We start from the raw sequence: 22333 nt of genomic DNA, 5'->3' as shown, positions 1-22333 counted from the left end.
GGCTTCAGTGGATTATTATGTTAGGAAAGCGTTAAAGAGAATGCCTCTATTACATATGCCTGCAGCGAAGCATCTTTTGGTCCTTTGGTTGCTTCCCTTATGTTCCAGGTTAGATGTCTATTTGAATATTCTAAGACTATGCTTTATTTTCTAAGGTTAAAAACAAATGTTAAGAGTTTAGTGGTGCTTCCTTTCCAGTTAATGGCAAGCATCAGGCAGAGGTAAGTCAGGATAGAAGGCTACAAATACATCCAAAAATCATGGAGGAAGAAGCAGTTGGATGTCATGTGGTTCCTCTTGCAGATGTGCTGATGACAGTACTGCCAGTTATCTGCTCTCCACCAAGCCCCCAAATCACCAGACCCAATAAAGTTCATAGACTGGGACACAAAGCCAAGCAAGTTTATGTCCTCTAACATTTTCGTGATTGCCATGGTGAACAAAAGCATTCAGTTCCCAAGGATGCAATCTATGGTAAACCTATGCATCTTGGTGTCAATCCACTGAAGCTTGCCAAGAGCCTTCATTCTGTAGAAAAAGAGGGTGCTAGGGCCCTGTGGGGTCCTAAAAGTCTTGAACTTCCATTGGGCAGGTGAAGGTCCATCCTACAAATTCTTTGAGGTTATTCTCACTGGCCCATTCCATAAAGCCATCAGACAAAACTCCAACACACAATGGGTCACCAAGCCCATGCACAAGCACAGGGTGATGCGTGGGCTTATCCTAGCTGCTGGAAGAGCCAAGGTCTTGGAAAGGGTCACAATTTCCAACATACCACTGGGGCATCTTGTTGTGCTGCTTGGAGAAGTTTCAATATTCTCCAAATGTATCATTACAACTAATCAGTGCACATTAATTTATAAAGTTACTATTTAATAAACAAAACTTAGGACAGTGGGTGGGGGGCAATCTAGTGGCTAGGAGAAAAGTTCCAGCTGGAAGAATGGATAAAAGATAAGTGAACAATGGCCTCCCTAAGGAGCTGGGTGACATTGATGGAAAGAAAGAGAGGACTCCTGGGTAGTTTTAGGTGGTCTGGGGGACCAGTTCATAGGAGAGTTAAAGGAATTTGACAGCTTGGCCTGAATTGGCAGAAGTTGGAGTGGGTAGGATTGGATGGTGTGTAACAGAATTAACCAGTACTAGAAAAGACTTAGTAGATAAAGCCATTGTTCCCTGTAGCCAGAGAGTTCAGAGACATCTAGGCCTGAAAGAATCCTGGGAAATAGGGAGAAGACAAATGTCTCTGCAGAAGAAGAGCTGAAGACAGCAATAGAATTTGGGGGTTTGGACTTTGGAAATTTTCAGATATTGAAAGGTCTCAGCGTGAAGTTAAATAGAGCCAGTATTATTATATCTCTTTATCTAGATGAGGAAAATGAAAATTCTGGAAGTTGTTACTTGCCCAAGGTCACAAAACTATGAAGTTACGTAGCAATGACTGAAACCCAGTCCTCTTGACTCTTAAATCCCCAGTGCACTATCCATCCCACCATAAATGCCATCCATTTGTCCAGGCTGGCTCTGTAAATAATCTTAATTAATGATAATAATAGCTAGCATTTATGGAGCACTTTAAGGTTTGCAAAGCACTTTACAAATATTATCTCATTTGATTCTTGCAACAATCCTGGAGGTACATGTTATTATTAGTCCCATTTTGCATATGAGGAAACTGAGGCAGACTGGTTAATTTCCTTACAAGTTGAACAGAATGATCATTTCTCACAATGACTCCTTTGTTGTTGTTGTTCAGTTGTGCCTAATTCTTCGTGACCCCATGAACCACAGGACCTCACTACTATCCATGGGCTTTTCTTGGCAAAGATACTGGAGGGGTTTTTCATTTCCTTCTCCAGTGGAATAACTCCTTAGTTATTATTCTTGTTTAAGACTTCTCAGAAATTCTTGGAATTAAAGACTCAAAGTCACAGAGCTTGGTATCCCATTCTGAGGAGGCATCACCAGCAGCAAAGTTGGAAAGGCTCACTATTGACTAAAAAGTATAGAATTCTTTTTCTAGCCACAGCAACTCATAAAGTACCATTTACTAAGTCATTTGAGGAGGGGAAAGGATGTGGTCACCTTTGGGTGAAATCATAGATCCTCTAAGTATATCATCATCATCAAATCTGCAGTCCTTTGTGTTATGATGAGAAAACTGAGTCACTAAAAACGATCAATTAAAAAGCCTTTATTTGTTAAGTACTTGCTTTGTGCCAGGCACTGTACTAAGTGTTGCGAATACCAAAAAAAAAAAAAGAAAAGAAAGAATAAAAAAGAAAAGAAAAGAAAAAGGAAGGATGGAAGGAAGGAAGGAAGGAAGGAAGGAAGGAAGGAAGGAAGGAAGGGAGGAAATGAGGGAGGGAAGAAGAGAGGGATGGATGGAGGGAGGGAGGTGAGAGAGAGAGGGAAGGAGGGAGAGAGGAAGGAAAGAAGGAACAACCAAACAAGCAAACAAAGAAGAAAAACAATGTTCTTTGTCCTCAAGGAGCTTGTATTCTAATGGGGAGACAGGGAAGGAAATAAGCACTTAACTATGTGCCTAGACTATGCTAAGGGCTGGGAATTCAAATACAAGCAAAAAGAAAGATAAGCAAAACAGTTCTTGTCCTCAGGATCTGAAAAGTGGAGTCAGAGAGACATTAAAGTATCCAGTAGATGAGTTTGGAAGTCCAGAATTCAGTAACAGGGCTGAGAGAGGAATATACAGAACTAGGCACATCCAAGGTAAACGGGAGGGTGGGCGCCAGCAGTTCATGGCAGAGTTGGGCTAGAACTCAGTTCTCCTGACTATCAGCCCCTTGTTCTTTCACAACACCCTGCTATGATATCTTCTAATGGTTATTTACTAGCCCTTACCTCTATTAGAGTACTGATACCCTCTGAGCCACAAGGGACTGAACCCACCAACCTTCTTCCTGAGGTTAAAAATCTTCCCCTCCCCATCTAAAGTCTATCCATCTTTTAAGGCCTATCTTAGTCCTACTTCTTCTGGGAGTCATTCCCAGACACTATCTCTTCTCACTCCAGTTTAGATAAAGGGCAATCTGTGGCTTCATTGACCAGTTGAATGAAAACAGCTCAATTGTACTGGTATGTATCAATTATCTAAACAGAAAGCTCAGTCTGGGATTCTGATAGAGCTTCTCAGGGCAATGATGAGAAGCAGACACAGGCTTCTCTGGTAAAGGGAGGCTCTGGAGGCCTGACCTGCTGAAAAGGAATTTTGTAAATGATTATGCATCTCCAAATAAGCATCAGAGAGCTTTCTTCTTCAATGGTAATGTGGAGAATTATACATGTATTGCCTATCTCTCAGGGCTGTTGTTAAAAGTTCTTTGGAAATCTTCAAGCACCATATGCATCATAAGAACTGCCATCTAGATAGAATTTAAAGTTGGCAAAGCACACACGTGCATACACACACACACACACACACACACACACACACACACAGATAATTTCATTTCAGCCTCAGAACAACCTAGTGGCCTAAGTGCTATCATATTTATCTATTTTATAGATAAGGAAGCTAAGACTTAGTAAGGTCAAGTGTCTTGCCCATAGGTAAGCAAGGATCAGAGACAGAATAGGAACCCAGCTCTTCCTGACTTCAGGATAGTCCACTGCTCTCCCATACATGCCTGTGTGTGAGCTATTATTATTTATAGACTATACTTGGAAGAAAAGATCCCATTTTGCACAAGCTGTTTATTTCTGTTCATTCATTCACTAACTCATCCATAAAACTACATGTTGAATATCTGCTAAGATAGCTGCATTAATTAAGAACTAATTATAAAGTGTTACAAGTAAATGGCAGAGTGAGAATGTAAAAGCATAGGAATGGAAGCCAAAAGACCTGGATCCCCACTTTGCCACTATCTATCTGTACGATAAGTCATTTAACCTGTCTACCCCTCCCTATTCTCATCTGTAAAATGGGTTAGTAGAGCCAAGTGATTCCTTAATTCCTTTCTATGTTTGACATTCCAAGAGAAAAACTGTGAATATTAAATATAGAAAAAGCAAATCCATAGCAAGCACACAGGCTTTGCTGAAACTCAATTCAACATTTATTTTGATTCTATGCAAGAGAAAGTAACCTTGGCCTAGTGTTCTACTTCCATGTTCATTAATTCTGAATGTTTTTTATCTAATCATAATATTTTATCCTTCCATCTTTTCCTTTGCCTTATGATCCTTAACTTTGGTCTTCATTCTCACCATGATCTCCAATCACTCCATCCTTCAATTCTCTTTCAGGTCATCAGTCACTCAGTCAATAAACATTTATTATTTATTATATTCTGGGTACTATACTAAGCACTGGGAATACAAAAAGCAGTAAAAGACAACCCCTGACCTCAAGGAGTTCACAATCTAATGGGAGAATCAACCAGCAAACAAATATGCACAAACTATGTACAGGACAAAAAGGAAATAATTAAGAGAGGGAAGGCACTAGAATTAAGAGGGATTGGGAAAGGCTTCCTGTAGAAGGTGGGATTTTATTTGGGGCCTAAAAAGAAACTTAGGGAGCTAGGAGGCAGAGGTGAGGAGGGAGAGCATTCCAGGTGTGGGGGAAAAACAGAGAAAATCACCAGAGCTGAGAGATGGAATGTCTTGTTTGTGGAACAACCAGGAAGCTGTAAAATGGCAAGCAAAGCGGGACTTTTTGTTTTGCTCTTTTTTCTTTTGGGGTTCTAGTTCTTCTCAGCACTAACGTACTCAAGTGCCTTTGATTGAGACTTGCCTTTGAATCAAGAATCTTTTGTTGAATCAAGAGTCTTTGATGACCTGCTTAAGTCACAAGAAAGCCTAAGTCACATGAGTTTGAGAATGTGGTTGTGATGTCCTCTGTGGGCTGACCCTGAAGAAGTGTATATATACTCTGAGGTGAGCATTTTGCTTTGGGGGCTCACTCATTGGAAGAACATTCCTGTGATTTCACTATTCGAGACTCTGGGTAGCCATTAAGGAGCCCCCAACTTTGAAAACCCAGATGTTGGTGCTTCTCTTTCTGGTAACTATGTATGTATTGCTATGGACAGACAGAAGCCCTGTCTGCTTATTTGTGTTATTTGCTCTGTTTATGTAGTTTCTGCTTGTAATTTCTATTTGTGTTTTCTCTGAGGTTCAGGGTGCTGACTTTTCCCCCTGAACTAAGTGAATGACATATGTATGTTTAATTAAAGTGAGATTGTAAACTCCTTAAAGTTCTTTTCCTCAGAAAAGCAGATCAAAAAATTTGTGCTAGCAGCCCTCCTGTGTGTTGTTGTTATTGGCCTTACACCTCCACAGCAGCTGCAAGCAGCATTGTTGTTACAGAAGCCAGTGTCACTAGATCAAAGAGTATGTGGTGGGGAGTAAGGTATAAGAAGACCAGAAAGGTAGGAGGTACTAGGTTATAAAAGGCTTTGAATGCCAGAGGATTTTGTATTTGATCGTGGAAGTGATAGGGAGCCAGGGGAGTTTATTTAGTAGGGGACTGACATGGTCAGAGCTGTGTGTTAGGAAAATTACTTTAGTGGCTGAATGGGGGTTGAATTGGAGTGGAGAGCGACTTGAGGCAGGTAGACCCACCAACAGGCTATTACAACAATCCAGGCATAAGGTGCTGAGGACCTGCACTGTAGTGGTGGCAACACCAGAGGAGAAAAGGAGGAGCATTCAAGAGATGCTGCAAATGTGAAATTGACAGGTCTTGGCAACAGCTTGGATATGGGAGAGTGAGGAGTCCAGGATGACTCCTAGGTTGAGAGCCTGATAGATTGAGAGGATGGTGTTGCCCTCTACAGTAATAGGGAAGGCAGAAGGAGAGGAGAGTTTAGGGGAAAAGATAAGTTCCATTTTGGACAAGTTGAGTTTAAAATGTCTATGGAAAATCTAGTTCAAGATATCTGAAAAGCAATAGGAGAGGTCAGCAGGATAGCTAACTTTCAAAATTATCAGTATAAAGATGGTAATTAAATCCCATAAATTATGAGATTACCAAGTGAAGTGGTATAGAGGGAGAAGAGAAGAGGGCCCAGGACAGAACTCTGAGGGACATCTATGATTACAAGGCATGATCTGGATGAGGTTCCAGCAAAGAAGTCTGAGAATGAGCTGTCTGATAGGAAAACCAAGAGAGAGCGTTGTGCCAAAAACCCAGAAAGAAGAGAGTATCAAAGGTAAAAGAGTGATCAACATACTGCAGAAAGGCTGCAGAAAAGTCAAGATGAATGAAAATTAAGAAATGCCTCATTGGAGTGAACAGTTTTGATGAAATGATAAGGTTGAAAGCTGGATTATAAAGGGTTAAGAAGAGAGTGAGGAGAAAGACAGTGAAGGCAACTATTGTAGACAGCTTTTTCAAGAAGCCTAGCCACAAAAGGCAGAAGAAATATAAGATGATAGTTAGCAGGGATAGAAGGAGGAAAGGAGATTTTTTTTTCAGGAAGGGGGAGAAATGAGCATGTTTGTAAGCAGTATGGAATAAGCCAATAGACAGACAGCTAAATAAACCATTTTCAATTATGTTCTCTTTTACTATCACTGATCATGCCTCGCCAAGCCCTTACCTTTGAATATTCCCACCATACACATATTTGGATGAATATTTACAAAAACAAACTGCCCAGATTAACAGAAGAGGAAATAGGATACTTTAATAATCCTATCTTAGAAAAAGAAATTGAATAAGCTATCAATGAATTTCCTAACAAATAAACAAGAAAGAAGACAGTAAGATGAATAGAATCTTAGAAAAGTTACATATGATAGACCTCTGGAGAAAAGTGAATGGGAATAGAAAGGAGACAGTTTTCCTTAATAATTTCTTGAAATATGTTTAGGCTCTTTCTTTGATCATAGCTTTCAGATAATCCAATAATTCTTAAATCGTATCTTCTCAATCTATTTTTCAGGTCAGTTGTTTTTCCTATAAGATATTTCACATTTTCTTCTAATTTTTTCTCATTCTTTTGACTTTGTTTTATTGTTTCCTGATGTCTTACATAGTCCTTAGCTTCCATTTGCCCAATTCTAATTTTTAAGAAATTATTTTCTTCAATGATATTTTGTATCTCTTTTTCCATTTGGCTGGTTCTGCTTTTTAAGGAGGTGTTTTCATCAATGAATTTCTGTACCTCTTTTTCCTTCTGGCCAATTTTATTTTTTAAGTTGTTATTTTCTTTAGTATTTTTTGGGTCTCTTTTACTAAGTGTTAGTTGTCTTTTCATAATTTTCTTCCTTTTCTTTCTTTACCTAATTTTTTCTCTATTATTCTTATTTTGATTTTGAAAATCATTTTTAACTCTTCCAGGAAATCTTGTTGAACTTCTGTCCATTTCACATTTTTCTGTGAGACTTTGTAGGTGTTTTGATTTCATTGTCTTCTGAGTTTGTGTCTTTACCTTTCTTGCCACCATAGCAGGTTTTTATGGTCAGGTTCTTTTTTTTTTTTGGCTCATTTTCCCACCCCATTTCTTGATTAATTTTATGTTAATGTCAATCTCTGTTCCTGGTTGGGTGGGGGAAGGAGTTTTGTCTCAGGTTTCTGGCCTTTTTGCACTACTGTTTTCAGAGCTACTTCTGGGGTTTTAGAAATTTTCAGTGCTTCCAAGGTGGTGTGATGTGGGGAGAGGTGTGATCACTGCTCTCTTGTTCTGCATTCTGGTCCTTACCCAAGAAGTGTTCCTGATACCTCAGGTTTTCAATCAGTGCTGCTACTCAGGGATCCTCCTCCCTTTGGACGAGAAACAATACTGTTCCCCAAGGTCCCTGATCCCTTGGGACCAGATGTGATATTGTTCCTCAGGGGTCCTACTCCCTCTTGATCAGAAGTGCCCTTTTCCCCCCTTGAACTATGACCCAGAAATGAGTAGAGGCCAGGGGTCATGAACCTGTGGCCTTGAGGCCACATGTGGCCCTCTAGGTGCTCAAGTGTGGCCTTTTGACTGAATCCAAACTTCACAGAACAACCCCCTTAATAAAAGAATTTGTTCTGTGAAACTTGAACTCAATCAAAAGGCTGCACCCAAGGACCTAGAAGGCCACATGTGGCCTTGAGACCACAGGTCCCCCACCCCTGTTATAGGCAATGGAGTTGCCAAACAGCATTTGGTCCTGCATCTAGTGCTAGCAAAAGGGTACCCTGTAATCTCTTTCTCACTAGTTGCTAGGTCCCCTTACTATCTCTGGCTTGATTGCTGCTGAAGTTACTGTTGCTTTTGTCACCACCACTTAGTCCCACCACTTGTGTTTCATGCACCTGGACTCTGGGCCATACCTCTCCCTGTGTCACAGATCTCTCCTTCTGGCCATTTATGTTGTCTTGGGCTGGAAGAATGTCTCACTCTGACATTTTGTTGGTCCTGCCACTCTATTCACTGCTCTATTTTAAAGCTATTTGGAGGGAATGTTGGAAGAGCTCAGCTGAATGCTTTCTCTACTCTGCCAACTTCCAAATGCTTTCTAACAACTGCTTTAAGTTTGAGCCCACTCCTCTCAGAGACCAAGTTGGTAGAGGGGAGAATATGTTCCCAGCTTATGAGGGGGAAGGGAGAGAAGCAGATTTTTTAATACTTCTGTTCCTGCCTTATCTTCTCAGTAAATAACCCTTTATAAAAGCTAATTGAAGTTAATTAGCTATTGATATTAGAGAGATACTAACTGGAACTGATTAGATGATATTAAAGAGTTTATTTTATTGATATTAAGGATAACCCCCCAGAATGGAGATTCAAGCTGATTACCTTAGAACCCTGAGCAAGAGATATAATCAACCAAGATCTACAGACCCAACCTGCCAGTACAAGTGGGAGTCAAAATGAGGACCTCAAAATTTTCCCTACAAACGTATTTACATCTATACTATATATACAACTGTACTATACCATACATTATCATATTATAATAAGAAGTAAACATGAACATTTCCAATAAGGGACTTAACATGTAATCAAAAGTATATTGTAATAACAGTGCATCTATTTAAACCAAAATAAAAGTCCCATGTGCCACACAACTGCATATATATATATATATATATATATATTCAAATATATTCAAACCTGTATATTATTTTATACATGAATGTACCATAATGAAAACGCAAGGCTTAGAAACATACAATTCATATATACAACACATAATACATAGGTTACAATTATATACAACAGATACTGCATGAATTCTAATAGCGTATTGTCTGGCCATGTGGGTAACCACTTCTCCCATTTCCCTTGAAACATCGTAAGTTAATGGTGAGTAGACATGGTACTTAGACCATGACCCTTGAACTTGTGGACAGCCCAAGATAACTATTATCATCCACAGAGCTACTTACTGATTGGCAGTTCCAATCTTAAACTTGTCAATGACTTAGCCTCTGTGGATGTTCTCTCATCCCCAGGGGCCTCCTCAGCTGGAGTATTAAGCAGGAAAGGCACAGCCTTTGAGGCCATCCTTTTCCCCTCTCTGAAACCAGATCCTTCTGGGACTAGGATAAATTTGATTGAATTCCTCTGACACTTTGGGTGGCACCACCTCTCAAATTCTTCCTCATCTGAGTCATCATTTGCTCAGATAATCTCTCTGCATCTAGGGAGTGGGGTCTCTTCCAGAGTCTCCTTTTACTAATTTTACTGATCCCTCTTCTTTTACTCACCAGGGAGCCCATTGATTTTTCCAATGGGCATTGATTTTTTGTTTCACAGTCTTTTGTTTCCCCAACCATTATCTGAGGCTACTTTATAAATTGAAAGTTTTTTCCCAGTTATTCCATAATACAATATGAAAGAGATGACACTTAACCAAGCTGCAAAGGAAAATAAGGACCCTGAGCAGCTAAGATGAGGATGAAGTGCCTTCCAGGCATGGGATAGAGATGTGCAACTACATGGAGGCAGGAGATACCTTGGAAAGGAAAGTTCTAGAAATGACCAGTTGTACATTTTGGCTGGAATATAGAGGAAGTATAGGGGCATATGTGAAGTAAGACAGAGGAGCAAACTGATACCAGATTGTGAAAGGATTTAAGTGATGGCTGAGGAATTATATTTTATCTTAGAGGCAACAAGCAAACACAGAAGAATGTTTTTTGGTAGGCAAGTGGCATGGTCTGATTATTCTGGCAGCCATGTCAAAAACTGGTCAGAAACTGGAAATCAAGGGGATGCCCATTGATTGGGGAATGGCTGAACAAATTATAGTATATGGATGTAATGGAATACTATTGTGCTATAAGAAATGATGAACAGGCAGACTTCGGAAAAGCCTGGAAAGACTTATATGAACTGATGCTAAGTGAAGTGAGCAGAACCAGGAGTACATTGTACATTGTAATAGCCACAGTGTGTGAGGACTGATTTTGATAGATTTAGCCCTTCTCAGCAATGCAAGGACCTAAAACCTTTCCAAAGGACTCTTGATGGAAAATATCATCCACATCCAGAGAAAGAACTATGGAATTGGAATGCAGAGCAAAGCAGACTAATTTCTCTTTTGTTTTATTTCGTTTTGTTTGGTTTTGTTTCTCATGGTTTCTCCCATTCATTATAATCCTTCTGTGCAATATGACTAATGTGAAAATGTTTTTTTTAATAGGGATGTATGTGTAGAGCCAATGTCTGATTGCAGGCCATCTTGGGGAGGGAGCTGGAAGAGAGGGGGGAAAAATTTAAAACTTATGGAAGTGAATGTTGAAAACTGAAAATAAATAAATTAACAAATTAAAAAAAGAAAATAGATCAGAAAGAGGAGAAAGTAGAGAAAGGGAGCCAAAAGGAAGAGACTATGGCAATAGGTCAGTGAGAGGTGATAAGGACCTGAAGTAGGATGATGGCTGTTTAAGTGGGAAATGGTGGATACAAATAAGAGATCTTGACAGTCAACGGGGTTTGGCAAGTGATGGGACAAAGGGGTAGCAGAGAAAGGACAAACTAAGGATGACTCCAAAGTTATAAAACTGAATAACTGGGAGGATGATGACAACCACAACAAGACCAGGAAGTTTTGAGGAGGGGCACATTTAGGAGGGAAAGTGATAGATTTAGTTGTGAATATGTTTGATCAATCACAAGCATTTATTGAGCACTTATCAGATGTTATGAGTAGCACAAGCTGTCCCCTACATGGAACATGGGGGTATTTCTGAGTGACTCTAAGGGAGGCAAAATAGACATCTTTAGCCTTCTCTCCCCCTACCTTTCTCAAAGGGAGACTTTATTCCCTGCCAGGAGGAAAAGAAGGAGGTTGGGACCCTGGCTTGGCAACCCTGCTTTCCTCAGAGAAAGGAGACATTGGACTAGAATTATATCTATCTGCTCCTTCAAATACAATTAGTCTAGGGGATGAGGTTTTCAGGTTCAATCTAACTTCTGATTGCTACTCATTAACTGGGAAAGGAGGACACCAAGCTGTATATTCAAGCCTTGATTCTTTCCTCGTTAAACATCAATCCCACAATGGGCATACATAGTACTAAGCCAAGAAACCTATTTATTATCCAAGTCAATAGTAAAAGAGAAAGAGAAAATATACATATGAGAATATATGCCAGACAATACAGAATGAAGGAGTTCTCCCATTGGAAGTAATATAACTCTCTTCAACCAAGAGAGTCCCAGATCTCACCCAAAGGGGAAATTCCCTGAAGTCTCTAGTGTAGCAAGCTAGGGATAGGAAAATGAAAGAGATGTCCAGGTCCTTCCATGTTGGCTTCTTACCAGTGTCTTTTCCTTCACCAACCTGAAGCAGAATTGGCATCTTTCATCTTCTCTTTCACAGCTGGAAACCAGAAATGCCCAAAGCTCAATGAGACTGAAGACACTTTTGACTTGAAGTCAAAGAAGTTCCAAAGGCTTGAAGAGACTAGGGAGCTCAAAAAAAGCAAACCTTTCCTCTCTCCCGCTCTCATTGACTCTAGTCTACCCCTCACACAGGCACAGAGAATTGATCACCGCCAATGAAGAGTGAGTCCCATACCAATGTACTTTAAGACTCAGGTTAGATATGCACCGGGAATATTAAGACAAAAAGAGAAGCAGTTCTTGCCCTCAAGTAGCTTACATTCTAATAGAGCACATATATGAGTATGGTGGACAGTGAGGGGAAAGTGGAGTCAAAGTTCAATGGATTATCATTTCCTTTCCAATAGCAGTGGTTATATTGATTTCATGTTTGTCTTAAAAGCAACAGGAAGCAAAAGAAATAGAAAATGGTGGGGTGGGAAGAGGGCAGTGGGCAGAATGAGAACACAGCAACTTGGCACATGGCAGCCGATTGGTCAATAAGTATTTACTAATCACCTACTAGGTAAGTGAAGCTGTGCTAAACCCTGAAGATACAAAAATTAAAAGGCAAAACACAGTTCCTGGTCTCAAGGATCTCACAATCTAATGGACAAGATACCCAAGCTGAGTAAGCCTTGGCATCCTAGAACATGTCTGAGTGGGATATAAAGCATGGCCTAAGGCCAGTTAGATTGTGGGCAAAGTGAGTTTTTCTTTTTTCACCCACTAATCAGGACAACTTAGACTATTGGTAGAGTCCCCAAACTGAATGAGTTAACTCCCATTGGGTAGTTAATCATTGGGTCCAGAGGAGTTTGCTGAGTTCGAGATGGTCAGGGGATATACAAGAAATATCTAGCAGGTCTTTGGAAATGCAGATTTAGAGTTCACTGAATTCTATGAAGATGAAGGCTGGACATATTGATTTGGGAATCATCTACCAAGAGATAATAATTGAACTAAGGGAAACAGATGACATCAAAGGATCATACGTACCATAGCTTTATAGTTGGAAGCAATCATAATGGTCATCTAGTCTAACTCTCTCATTTTCCAAATAAGGAAACTGAGATACAGAGGAGTTGAATGTCCTGGCCAAAGTGACAGGTAGTAAATGGAAGAACTAAGACTTGAAACTTAAGAGTTGGGAGAGATATCCAGCAAAGGATACTGAGGGTGGGTTAAATAGGTCAGAAGAACAATGAGTAGAGAAAAATTTCAGATATTCTAGGAAGAGAAGGTATCTGGGAAAAGGGGGTAGCCTTCAGTGTCAAAAGCTAGAGAAAGATCAAAGTGAATGAGGGCTGAGGAAAAGTCATTGGATTTAGCAGCTAAGAGAGTACTGATAAGCATTGAATAAGTGGTTTCACCAATTTGGAACTATGTCCCCAAAGTCACTAAACTGTACATATCCTTGGATCCAGTGCTAGGCACATGCCCCAAAAAGATTTAAAAAAAAAAAAGAAAAACGTCCGAATGTGCAAATATATTTCTAGTATTTTTTGTTGCTGTTGCAGCAGAAGGCTGGGAATAAAAATGGTGCCCATCATTTGGGGGAATGGCTGAACAAATTATGGTACATGAATTTAATGAAATATTATTATGCAGTTAAATAGTGAAGTAGGAAGACATATTGAAAGGTGTTGGTAAGTGAGTGGGATGTAAGGAAAGGGAGGCACCAAGCATAGACAGCTCCTTCTAAGAGTTTGACAGTAAAAAAGAGGAGATGTATGAGTACAACGGAGAGAATAGCAGAGCCAAGCAAAAGGCTTTGGGTTTGTTTGTTAATTTCTACACAGGATTGGGAGATTCAAGAATAGGTTCAGCCCACAGAGAAGAAGTCAGGAGAGAGAGAGAGAGACAGAGAGAGACAGAGACTGAGACTGAGACAGAGAAACAGAGAGAGCCAGAGAGAGAAAGACAGAGAGACAGAGAGAAAGAGAGAGACAGAGAGAGAGAAATGTACAGAGACAGGCACAGAGAGAAAGAGACAGATACAGAGAGACAGAGTGATTTTGAAGATGAGAGAGAGGGAGAGAAGGCAATGGGATGTCTCCTCCTACCCCTGACCCATGGAGAAGCGTAATAAGGAGCGATGGGATCAAGGCTCAAGAAGAAAGGAGAAGAGAGGAGAAGGACCATGTCTTGTTCAGATTTTGGAACAAAGGAGGTAAAGACAGATAAAAGTGGGATAGGGTGAGTAAGTTGTGGAATAAGAAAGTGAAGGGGCTCACAACTGACAACATAAGTCACACGCAGCCAATAGCATGTATATTGCCCTCTAAGGTTTGTAAGAATACTTTCCATATTCACCTCATTTGATCCTCACAATAGTCCTAAGATGCAGGTACTCTTATTACCCCTATTTGATATATGAGGAAACTGAGGCCGAGAGGGGTTAAATGACTTGCTCAAGGTCACACTGATATTAAGTGTCTAAGGTTAGATTTGAACTCAGGACTTCTTGACTCCAAGCCTGGCTTTCTACCCACTACACCATCTAACTGCCTATGAAGCATCTATCTACCATATTCTATGTAAAGAATGCCATCATCATGCCACCTCCAGGGTGGATACTAAGAGGTGAAATTTGGCTTCTCTTCCTATCAAGTCTGTTGAATGGCTATAAAACATATATGAATAGCTATGATAGTGGTTATCAGGGCAGGATTTTTTGCCATTCTGTTAAGTGCCTTTAGTGAGTCTGGCCTTTGAATGGGGCAGGTAAAGTGGGATCTTTTCTGCCTTGAAGTGTTTCTCAGCACTAAGACACTCAGGAGTCAGTGCTTGGGAACAATGTATACAGTGGTACTAGTGATTAACTAACTTCCCCACACCCTAACTGGGGAGCCCTTGGGGTCCTGAAAAGGGTATATGTACTGGAAGATTAGAATTTGACTTTTGGGCGTACACTCATTGAAAAGGTGACAAGACTGTGCAAGCCTTTGAAATAGCCGCCCCACCCCCTGGCTTTGAAACCCAGATGTTGGTGCTGGATAGACTGGTTTGTATTATTTGACCTGTTTATAACGTATGCCTGTAATTTCTGTTTGTATTTGCCCTGAAGTTCAGGGGGCTGATCTTTTCTCCCTGAACTAAGTGAATGATATTGATTAAACTGAGGTTGTTAACCCCTTAAAGCTGCTTTCCTTAGAAAAGCAGATCAAAGAACCTGTGCTAGCAGCCCTCCTGTGTGCTGGTGCTATTGGTCTTACACAGCCACAGTAGCTGCTAGCAGCATTGTCGTTACAGATCTAAAATACAGCATAGTGAGTACGTAACAAGGAAAACAGCGTCGTTGAGCAGAGCTTTAAGGAACAGCAAAGTAATAACAATTTATGCACTTATCAAGCTTTAAGCTTTGCAATATACTTTCCTTACAGTCCTGTGAAATGGCAAGGGAGTGGGGAGGGGGGGAGAAAAAAAAGAAACAAAAAAATAAATCTACATAGTAATTTTATTATATATTTAAAAAGGAATAGCAAGTTGTACATAATTCATTTGCAGTTTCCTGTGCAATCACCTTTTTTATTATATTAAGTTATAGAACTCCTTGTTTTATTCCATACATTAAAAATAAGTGAAGTTTTTAAAAAGAAATAGGGTTACATGTATTAGTAAATATGATTTAATGAGAATTAGCAAATATAATTTAATTGTTATTGACAAACATTAGATACTAGCTAGTATTATTATCCTCCTCATTTTACAGATGGAAAGACTGAGGCTCAGAGACATGAATCAACTTGCTGAGGGTCCTACAGATAGTGTCAAAGCCAGGCATCTTTTGATTTCAGGTCCATCCTTTTTGCTATGCCACATTGCTCCACAAATCCCATCAAGCAAAATAATGCGAGGGATATAAAAGAGTGGTTTCATGCTGACAAGGAAGCCTACAGGAGCACTGCATTAATGATACAATAATAAAAGACAATGTCTTGATCTCTTCGGATAAACCAAAGGCCACTAATAAAGACAGTAAAGAAGAAAATGTCACAGAAGGTAAGAAAGCAAGTTGGGGTTAAGGATGCTTCAGCCTTTAATTCAAATATTCAACAAAGGCATGCTTCATAGGACATAATGAGGTTGTAAACTCTTTACTCAACTTGGAAGAGAATGAGGCAAATGGGGCGGGACGGGGGAAGGGGTGGGGAAGTTGATAGAGATTCTTGAAAGAAACTGTTTACTGGGTATCTCTGGTATGATCCTCTTAGAGAAGGTATTCTTGGTTAAATACAAGTTGACTACAAATGACCTCTAAGGTTCCTTCCAACTTTGAAATTCTATGATCTCACAGGAGTAGAGGGGAAGAGGGCAGGGCATGGAATGGCAGACCCAATTCCTGACCATTCAAGCATGTCCCAATAGGTGACAAAGGAGGTCATCAGAGGCTGTCATAAAAGGACAAAAGATTTGGTAAATGAGGTTGAGTGATACAAAGAGTCAGCTCCCTGGCTTCCTGTTCCAACCTGAATCTTTACTCCAGTCCTTGGTTTTCCTATTCACCTTAGCTACTTGGATTTTTAGCATTTTTTTTATACCCTGGTACCTCTCTATTCTGACTTTTCAGTTTATTCTTGTATTCCTCTCAAACCTACATCTTCTGCCTCAAGGAGAAATTTCCTTTTCCTGCCTAGGGATTTTCCCAAACACCAGTACCCATAAACTATGCCTCAAGGAAACATAAAATCTCCCAGGGTCATAATATGTGTTCACCCAAAGTTTGATATTTTCTAAATTTATAGTCATAGTAATGTTCATTTGTGTTCAAAATGGTGACTGAGTCATCAGAAATATACTCTTTTTACCAAGACAGGGAAGCATGTACTCTATTATAACATGACTTCCATTAAAAAAATGTTTTCCAAACTATGGCACTTGGAGGATTAATCATCAATTCAATTATCCAGGGCGACCATTCCAAACAAGGTTTCACTGTGCCAATAAGTAATCTCAGTAGATGCTCAGCCCTTTGAGATATTTTTACTTTATTTCCAAGAAAGAGAAACCCTGTTTCTCCTGTTTGAGCCAATGAACCAAAAAGTGTTGTGAGGAGAAAGTCTGCCAACATTTAGGAAACCATCAGGCCTCTACATAGATATTTGGCAATTAAAAGTGAAGATACTTATTTTTGAAGGCTTTTGCTTCCATGCAGTACAGTTACCTATATGTATGCATCTGCCTCATACTGGACAAGAGGCAGACCTTTCTATGGGCCCCAGGCTGCTGCATCACCTCTCTGAGGATCATTCCTCTCAAGCAAGACTTCTTAGAAGCAAGAAGCCCAATGGAGGGTAGGTAGGTCTTGATCTAATATCTGCTCTTACTTCCACTTGGTCAATCCATTAGATCCCTGTAGATGTCTGTGATGTCCCATTCCTGGAATATACTCATCCCCCTCTGCCTCTTAGAATACCCGGCTTTCTTCGGTCTCAAACTCAAGCACCACCTTTTGCTGGAGGTGTTACATTTAACCTACAAAAGTGGTACAGTAGATAGACTGCCAAGCTTGGAGTCAGGAAGACCCGAGTTCAAATCCGGTCTCAGACACTTACTAGCTGCGTGACCCTGGACAAGTCACTTAACTCTGTTTGTTTCAGTTTCCTCATCTGTAAAATGAGGTGGAGAAGGAAATGGCAAACGCCTCCAGTATGGCTGCCAATAAAACCCCAAAAAGGTTTTCAAAGAGTTGCGCACGACTAAAACAACTGAACAGTAACAAAGCTTCTTCGCCACTAATGTTACCTTATATTCACTTTGTATGCATCTTGTATATATACATAGATGTCTATATCTCCCCCATTGGGGTATAAGCTCCTTCAGGGGAGGCACTGTTCTTGCTTTTCTTTGTATCTCCAACATTTTGAATAGTGCCTGGAATACAGTGAGCACTTAATAAGTGCATGTTCATTGATTGATTAATTAACAACATAGGCAAGTTTTTTTTTTACTTCCTCGAATTCTGAGATACCTATTCAATGAAGAGACAGTATTTCATTTTTAAAAATATATCCCAAACACCTTTTTAAAAGTCCTATTGAAGACTTTTGTTTTAACCTCATTGTCATTTTCAAATAAAGTTAAACAAAAGCAACTGAAGCTTCTTCTTATTATTGAGTCCTTTCTGTCCTGTCCAACTCTTTGGGACTTGATTTGGGGTTTTCTTGGCAAAGATAATGGAGAGGTTTGCAATTTCTTTCTCTACCTCATTTTACAGGTGAGAAAACTGAGGGAAACAGGGTTAAATGACTTGCCCAGGGTCATACAGCTAGTGTCTGAGGCTGGATTTGAACTCAGGAAGATGAGTATTCCGGACTCCAGGTCTGGTACTCTATCCACTGTGCCCTCAAAAAAGGCAGTCCTTTTTTATTCCCATGCAGAATAATAGAGTCAAAGCTATTAACAAGAAAAATAGACTCTAGATCTGGAAGAGAGTTTAGAAGTCTAGGTCAGTATTGCCTCCTTATCCATTTTACAGATAAGGAAGCTCAGGCCCAATAATGGTGAAACTGTTTGCCAAGATTTGAACCTAAGTCCTCAGATTCCAAATCAAGCATTCTTGTCACTATACCAAATAGTATTTGTCATTTCTATTCTCCTCTGACATTCTTTGATGGTCTAACTGCTCCTAAAACAGCTCCCACATCTTCAGTCCTGAGCCAATCCAAGCAAATTGCCATTTTTCTTTCTTTTTCTAACTCTAGACCCTATAGGGATTAGTAATGCATCCAATTCTACAAGAGCAGCTTTTAAAAATTAGGAATTGATTTACACCCCAAACCTTTGTTGTTCTCTCTTGTGTTTAGAATTCCAGTGAGCTTTGGTAAGGATAGCAATACTACTCCCTCCAGTGGGATCCTTCGTGATTACTGTGGGCAGGAGAGGCTTGTTTGGGATAAGAAGAGGCAGTAGTGGTGTGGTGGGGGCAAAGAGAGAGACACAGAGACAAAGAAATAAAGACAGGGAGAGGAAGGGGGGGGGAGAGAGAGAGAGAGAAAGAGAGAGAGAGAGAGAGAGCAAGAGACAGAGAAAGAGAGAGACAGAGACAGAGAAAGACAGACAGACAGAGACAGAAACAGAGAGGTAGAGACACAAAGAGAGAGAGAACAGAGACAGAGAGATAGAGACAGACAGACAGAAATAGAGAGAGAGAGAGAGAGAGAGAGAGAGAGAGAGAGAGAGAGAGAGAGAGAGATTATTTATTACACACATATCACATATTCCAGGCACTGTGCTAAGTTCTAGGAATAAAAATGCATGAAAAAAGACAATCCCTGCCCTCAAGGAGCTTACATTCCAGTGGTGAAAGAGAACACCTAAAAGGGAGTTGAAAAGCAGAGGAAGGAAGGAAGGAACGTACCTGCATAGGGGGCAAGGAAGAGAGGTGGGCTAAAGCATCATAGGCTGGTCTGGGTTTGAAGGGAGCATGATGGGGGAAGGGGCATGCTTCCCCAATTGGAAATTCATGGTAGAGGCATTGCCAACATGAGAAGAAGGCTGCTGAAGTCAGAAGGCTACTAGGATCATATTTCAGATCTTCCACTTACTTACTTGAAGCCAGTGATCTTGGGCAAGTACTTTACCTCTCTCAGTTTCAGTTTCCTCATCAGTAAAATGACAGACACAATGGTGTCTTGTTGCCAGGAAGATCTGGGTTTGAATCCACTTATTATGACCCAAAGCAAATTACTTAACTTCTAAGCCTTGGGGAGGGAGTTGTTATAGCACATGAGCTGAATGTTGAAGGAAGCTAGGAATTCTAAGGTGAGAGGAGGATGGAGAACATTCCAGGGATGGGGGACATGTCTCTGCATGGATGGAGGAAGCTGGAATTCCAATGGGGGGGAAGGGAGCAACTAGTAACTTAGTTGGCTGGAATATCGTGTGTATGAAGGAGAATAACATAAAATAAGCCTGAAATGTAGGCTGGAGTCAGACCATGAAAGGTTAGAAATGACAAGATAAGGAGTATGCCTAGAGGCAATGACAGTCGTTGAAAGTTCTTGGACCCAGGAGTGCCAGGGTCAGAATTGTGTTTTTCAAAAATTATGTTGGCAGTTGTGGGGAGGATGAATCAGGAAGGTAGTCTAATTAGGAGCCTATTAGAATAGTCTCAGTGAGACATAGCAAAGGGCCAGACTCTGGAGTGGTAGTAGGGAGAAGGGGATTGATGCAAGAGATGTTAAAGAGGTCGAATTAATAGGGCTTGACAACTGATTAGATAGAGAAGATGAGGCAGAGGGAGATTAATCAAGGATGACACTGACATTGCAAACATGGGTGACTGGAAGGATGATGGTGCCCTCAACAGAAACAGGAAGTTTAAAGGAGGGATAGGTGTGAGAAATGGGATGGGGATGATAATGAATTCTGTTTTAGGCAGGCTGAGTTTGAGATGTCTAAAGTTAGATATATTCTGTACTCACCTGGGGATGGAGGATGATGCTCAAGAGAGAGATTGGGGCCTTAGAGATCATCGGCAAAGAAATGATAAGTGAATCTTTGGAAACAAATGAGATTGTCAAGGAGAAAAAAGGTCAAGTCAGAAGAGGACTTAGGAGAGAAACTCCTACACTTAAAGGAAGGAGCATAGCTGATGGGCCAGTAAAGGGGTATGAGCAGTGGTCAGATAGGTGAAAGGATTCCCAGCAGAGAGCAGTGCCATGAAAACTGAGGGTGAGAATATTCAAAGAGTGGTCAACAGTGTCAAAATCTGTGTCACAATCAAGAAGGATGAAGACTGAGAAAGGATCGTTCACAGTTAAAGAATCTTTAATAATTTTAAAGAGAGAATTTCATTTGAGTGGTTAGCAATGGAAGCCTGATTACAAGGACTTGAGAAGTGAGAGAAAGGAATACAGAAAGCTTTTTGCAAGAGTTTGGCTATGAAGGAGGAGATAAATCAGTCCAATCTCTATTTTAAATGATTATTCTTGCTAACTAGGTGTCAGGTCATATGTGGCCTGTCTAGGGTGCAAGTATATGGGGGAGGGGAGGAAAGTTGGATATTTTCCCACCTACTTACCTCTGTCCTCTGCCAGTACCATTCCAGTTGGTATGCAAAATTAACCCTGGGGACTAACTGTTCTCTTTTCAAGATGATGGTGGGTGAGGTCCAGCCCTGGTTAGAATAGAAGCTTATCTCCTAGACGGTGAGATAGGAAGCAGATAGGGCATTAGACTTGGAGTCATAATCACCTGAATTCTAATGCTACATTAGATAATTATTAGCCGGGTGACCCCACACAAGTACTTAACCTCTGTGTCTCAGCTTCTTCCTCTGTTAAGTGGAGATAATGAGCTCCTGCCCCACAGGGTTGGTGTGAGGATCGAATGATATTACTTATATAAATGCTAGCTATCAGTATTACTATCTGCCCATCCACCCTGTCGGTGGAGAAGAAGAGATAGCAGAAAAGAGGCCATCATTATAGGCCATATGGGGTTTCCCCTGGGATCAGCACCAGCTTCAGTGCCTTTCTTCACCCACCCCACCCCCAAACTTTGGAGGGCTCAGTCTCAGGGGAATCATAGATTTCAAGCTAGAAGAGACCTAAGGGGTCATCTAGTCCAATGCCTTCATTTTACTGAGAAACAGCTAAACCCGGAGAGAATCAGTGACTTGCCTAGGGTCATACATTTGTTAAGTGACTGAGGGAGGATTTTAATCCAGCACATCCTGGCTCAAAGGTCATTCTCTTTTCACCCCACCATGTTGCCTCTGCAGTGGTGTTGGTTCTGGATTCATGCCAAGTCCAAGTCTGCCATCCACCCCATCCCCCGCCCCTAGGCCTGGGCTGGGTCCAGGGACAGAATTGGAAGGGTAAGAGAAGGCTGAGGCCCCACTGGAGCACCCACTTGGAGAAAGACAATGTTTCACTTTTCCCTCCTCTCTTTCCTTTTGTCCCTCTGCCTACCTTGTTCTCAGAAGAGAGTTTTAAAAATTGGGGGATGGCTGCCATTCCTATCACCACACCCCTCTCTAGATTTCAGCTTAGAAAGGAGGCATCCAGAGAGTTATAGCTAATGCTGAAAGTAAAAGAAAAGATAGTCAGGTTCTGTTGGAGGAGCAAAGCCAAGAGTGTAGTGTTCCTACCTTCACTGAGCCTTCCTCCTGATTCTGGACCAGAAGGAACATAGCCTAACCCCCACCAGAGGTACCTACAAAAGAGTGGAGCTATTCCCTGAGCAGGGTCTTGATTCCACCCCTCTTCACTCCTCACCATCCAATTGCCATCACCAACTTTTCCAAGTGCCAGCTCCAGTCCTACCCAACCACCGAGCTTCACCCCTGCCTTGTTCCTAAGAGAAGTAAGTGAACTATAAGCAGCCCTCTGAATTTCCTGCCCTGGTGAAAATCCAGCTCCTGGTCAAAGCTTTAGTTGCCCTGTGCTGATTTGTGGATCCTATGTCCTGACCTCTGAATGAAAAAATCAACAAATAAAAATGTGCTTATGTACTTACTTTATGCCAAGCATGGAGAATACAAACACAAAAGATCACAGCCCCCACATTGGAGGAGTTTATATTCTTCTAGGGAGAAACAACAT

The 22333-nt window shown here is 40.8% G+C and overlaps 1 pseudogene; it reads left to right on the top strand.

Annotated features, from left to right (window-relative positions):
* Nucleotides 1-260: 260 nt before the first annotated feature.
* LOC118832119 lies at nt 261-1628 on the top strand (annotated as a pseudogene).
* Nucleotides 1629-22333: the final 20705 nt, after the last annotated feature.

This window comes from Trichosurus vulpecula, chromosome 9 (genome assembly GCF_011100635.1).
Source record: "Trichosurus vulpecula isolate mTriVul1 chromosome 9, mTriVul1.pri, whole genome shotgun sequence".
Classification (NCBI taxonomy): Eukaryota; Metazoa; Chordata; class Mammalia; order Diprotodontia; family Phalangeridae; genus Trichosurus; species Trichosurus vulpecula.
The sequence above is the reverse complement of the archived record's forward strand: the minus strand, read 5'-3'. Positions and strand labels throughout refer to the sequence as shown.